The sequence below is a fragment of the Limulus polyphemus genome, unplaced genomic scaffold (genome assembly GCF_000517525.1).
Source record: "Limulus polyphemus unplaced genomic scaffold, Limulus_polyphemus-2.1.2 Scaffold7588, whole genome shotgun sequence".
Classification (NCBI taxonomy): Eukaryota; Metazoa; Arthropoda; class Merostomata; order Xiphosura; family Limulidae; genus Limulus; species Limulus polyphemus.
In genome coordinates, this window is record NW_013673198.1 from 13,274 (window position 1) to 18,571 (window position 5,298).

The window sequence follows — 5,298 nt, forward strand, 5'->3', positions numbered from 1 at the left end:
GACTAGCTGCCTTCCCTCTAGTCTTACACTGCTAAATTAGGGACGGCTAGCGCAGATAGCCCTCGTGTAGCTTTGCGCGAAATTAAAAAAAACAAAAACAAACAAAGGCTAAGCTTCGGTACTGATACATTAATCTAGAAAAAAACCGTGGTTGCAATGATGAAGCGCGTATATTTCTTAATCGCGAGACACAAATTAGCGGTACAAAAAAATGTGGACACGCGGGACACAATCTAACGGTGATCTGTCGAATAATTTTATTAACTTATTAATAAAAGCAAAGACCACACTATATCTACCATATCCAGTGCCGACGTGGCCTTTCGCTCAATACTGGAACTCTTCAGGCCGGCTGGGATACGACAGACGTTGTTAGTGTTCTGTGCGCTACTAGTATTGCCAGTTTTCATGAATACTGACTGTTTTCGTGTGAAGTAGGTTAAGTAAGTGAATTATAATTATTAACAATCTTATTTATGTCATTTACAATTCATATTTTAGAGCTAATATTAATATCACATTATTATTTATTTATTTTATTTGAATTAACTTTACTATCATTCAGAAGACCTGGTGAACCAGTAAGCTAGTACTATGGCCAGATGAGGAACACTCGTCATTTTAAAAATAATTTACCGTCAGCTTATAATTATATGAAGTTAAGTGATAAAAATAGCTGTACAAGATGCAGGAGATTAAAGATTTATGTACGTAACATCAACTGGGAGCATGAACCACGGTATCTAAGTATGGTCGTGTTTTTAATACAGTACATAACAATGGCTTATAAAGATGCGGACGCCTACGTGTAGAGTTGGAAAGTCTTTTCGGCCTCCAACACAGCATTGTGTACATCTTCATGTAAACTATACATGCGTTTTCTGTATTTTTCATCATTCATCCATTTATAAGCCATTGGGGCCAGCATTAGTGTGCTGTGTTCTTCGTCATATCAAACAGCAGCATTTTTACTCGGTCTCTGATTGGTCATTGGTTGCATTTTATCGGCAGCCATCGTTAAATATACTTCCATCACTACACTTAGCATGAACAAACTTTTCTAGCATTCACTAAGAATGCAATATTTAACAGGTAATAAGACTCCTTGTGATCACACGGAATTTTTGACTACGTGAAACGTTTCGTGTGTCATAAACCCAATGGTTCTCAAACTTTTCAGGTTCATGTATCACATTTTATGTACAAATCTAGGCTTAAGTACTAACAAAAACTAATATTTTGAAGTACAAATCTAGGCTTAATTACTAACAAAAACTAATATTTTGAAGTACAAATCTAGGCTTAATTACTAACAAAAGCTAATATTTTGAAGTACAAATCTAGGCTTAATTACTAACAAAAACTAATATTTTGAAGTACAAATCTAGGTTTAATTACTAACAAAAACTAATATTCTGAAGTACAAATCCAGGCTTAATTATTAACAAAAGTTAATATTCTGAAGTACAAATCCAGGCTTAATTACTAACAAAAGCTAATATTTTGAAGTACAAATCTAGGCTTAATTACTAACAAAAACTAATATTTTGAAGTACAAACCTAGGTTTAATTACTAACAAAAACTAATATTCTGAAGTACAAATCTAGGCTTAATTATTAACAAAAGTTAATATTTTTAAGTACAAATCTAGGCTTAATTGATTACAAAACTAATATTTTTAACACTAACCTATTAATGGGAAGTGATTGTTGGTGGTATTTTTTTAGAGTTTAGAAGTGAAGAGAGTAGTGTGTATATGCACGCAGGAAGCTCAGATTGGGCTTATTACCCTAAACGGATCGTCTAGTACTGATCTGTAACTGCGAACATTTACCAATTTTAAATTGTGATTCTACTTAATTATGACATCAATGTCAGAACACTTCGAAAAACTAAGTTTCAAGTCGTACCGGAAGTAAAACTCGGAGAACAACCCTCAAACAAATTCTACTTCCCGTGTGTATATTTCATGTAGGATTTTGGTAAAAATAGCTCCATTAATAAAACAAAATTGGCACGTCGAAAATGACATTAGTAGTAATGGAAAGTTTTTAAAAAAACTTTGTTTTTTAAATAAACATTTAACTTTTCTACTCTTCACTTTTCGTTTGACAAGAAATTCTCTTTTTTGTATGTTTGTAGTTATGCACAAAGCTACACAGTGGGCTATCTGTGCTCTGGGCACCACGGGTATCGAAACCCGGTTTCTAGCGCTGTAAGACATACCGCTGGGGGGCCTTTTTAGTTATTGTGTCATTTTCTCCCTAATTTAAATTGCCACCTTCCCAATACTTTGCTACCCGTGCCACCTTTACTGCATTTTTCACTGTAACAAATATAGACATAGGCCCGATACCCGTTTGATTCCCTAAAAACCGGTACAAAGTCCTGAGATTATAGCAGGGCAAATTAATCGAAGTTAATGTTTCCAGTTAATACAGTTTTCAATTATTGTAATAATTGATGTCACGAAAATGCAAATAATCAAATGGAAGGCAACTGGCTGGCAGCACCCACCGCCAACTGTCTGGCTTCTTCAGTGTTAAATAAAGGATATCTAATTCGGTCGTTTTGAACTGCTGACTACAGGGAAGGTAACTGGCTGGCAGCACTCACCGCTACAATTTACACCTAATCAGGGATGGATCCAGGGCTTTGTAGGAGACTTTTACTAGCAATACTTATAAATATACATTAATGCCACTGTAGTACTGTTAACTATGGAGGAGAGTACAGACTCCCTGGATCCACAACTGCTTATTAAAGATTAAAAAAATAGTTCTTAATATATTTAAAAAATTGAAGGAGTCCAGACAGACCCCTTGTTCTAGATCCTCGACTGATAATACGACATTAAATTAAAGAATAGTTATTCATTTCTGGGAAAAAATCTGTGGGGACTCAGACCCTCTGGACCCCTACACTAGATCCATGCCAGATTATACAACACTAAATAATACAGTTACCAAATAAAATTAGAAACATAACACAGTGTAAACAAAAAAACAGTAAATTTACACTTTACTAAACGTTTTATTATCCAGACAGTTGCCGGTGAGTGCTGCCACCTTCCCTGTAGTCAGCAATTCAAAACGAGCGAATTAGATAGCCTTTATTTAAAGCTGAAGTATCCAGACAGTTGGAATTAGTTATTTTTTTACATTCTTATAATTTATCATTTGCGTAACTTGACTCATTAATGTCAAATAAACTGTAAGTTTTTTGTTGTTTTTTTATATTGTCTGTGTGTTACGTTTGTAACACCGTAATTCTTATTTTCCTGAATTTGTGTTCTGGTGGAAGTTGCAGCAAACACTAGCATGTCTTGATCGATTTTACAGCCCCTCTCCTTATTCTGAAGCACCGCTCATTATCCACTTTTTCATACCAGCCTTTTAACGACGTAATGGATTAGAAACGTAAATTCACCGCTCGTTCTTCATTACTAAACATTGTCTAATTTATATTTCGTAACAGTCTAACAAATCAATAATACGTAACGCTGTTAACCTGCATTAAAAGTCATTAGCCTATTTTATTTATACGAACAGAACTCCAGTTTAATTATGACCAGCTCTTCTACCTGTACGTTTTAGGAAACACTAAACACATTATCAAATGTACAATATTTGGAGAATGTTTTGTGATCATGAGGTACAAGTAGCTTACCTAGATAGAGGAAGATATATATACACAACATGAAACAAAGAAGTCACATGAATGGAGACTTGTTAAGATTTAATAAAGGTATCTTATTGATGTCTGGTTCTTTATTTAAAATTATGATGTTTTTACTTTTCGTTAGATATACTGTGGTTTTATTGAACTGTAATGTTCTTAAGCATGAGTTTTTTTTTATTTTTATTATTTTCACCAAATAAGGTTAGTTAGGTTTAGTGTTTGACAAGATGGCGACTATGGTAGGCGAGTGCAAAATATTCTGATTACTGAAATCTTTATTTATCTTGAGTATTAATTTTATGTTTGTGTTATTGAAACAACACACAATCGTGATTTTAAAAATCAAATTTAAAACAATATTAACCTTGTTGATGAATAGTGATAATATATACTAAATATCTCCCATCATTTTATTTACAGTAGATTAGTGCATGATTACTACATATTTTAAAAGCAAACATAATGGTGATCGCATATTGGTGATGTTTAGTGACATTGGTGATTCATTCGCCAATTGTTTTGTTAGTGTAAAAAAAATCTGAAATAAAATACTATTCGAATAATTTGTGAAGACAACACACAAACACCCTATTTTATTTAAGGGACGGTAAGGGACGTGCGTGTATTAATTGATTAGCAAATTCCACTAATTGTCAAGCTCTAGATGTGATAATGTTTGATTCCCTAAAACCAGTACAGACAAAACATGTTAACTGTTTGATTCTCTAAAACTAGCACAAACTAAGACCCGCTTGTTTGATTTTCCCAAGGCATGGCATGGCCAGGTAGTTAGGGTGTTCGGCTCGCAATCTGCGGGTCGCGGGTTCGAATCCCCGTCCCATGTGGGCGTTATAATGTGACGACCAATCCAATTATTCATTGGTAAAAGAGTAGCCCAAGAGTTGGCGGAGGGTGGTGATGACTAGATGTCTTCCCTCTAATCTTTCACTGCTAAATTAGGGACGGCTAGCGCAGATAGTCCTTGTGTAGTTTTGCGCGAAATTCATAACATTTACACTTGATTCCATAAAACCAATATAAAGACCTGCTGTTTCATTCCCCTAAACTAGTATAAATACCTCTTTGATTCCCCTAAACTAATATAAAGACCTGCTGTTTCATTCCCCTAAACTAGTATAAAGACCTGCTGTTTCATTCCCCTAAACCAGTATAAAGACCTGCTGTTTCATTCCCCTAAACCAGTATAAAGACCTGCTCTTTCATTCCCCTAAACTAATATAAAGACCTGCTGTTTCATTCCCCTAAACTAGTATAAAGATCTCTTTGATTCCACCAAATCAGTATAAAGACCTGTTTGACACTCTAAAACTAGCACAAACTAGGATATGCTGTTTGACCACTTAAAACTAGCACAAACTAGGATATGCTGTTTGACCACTTAAAACTAGCACAAACTAGGATATGCTGTTTGACCACTTAAAACTAGCACAAACTAAGGCATGTTGTTTGACTCCCTAAAACTAGCGCAAACTAAGACATGTCGTTTGACTCCCTAAAACTGGCACAAACTAAGACATGCTAACTGTTGGATTCCCTAAAACTAGCACAAACTAAGATATGGTAACTGTTTGATTCCCTAAAACTAGCACAAACTA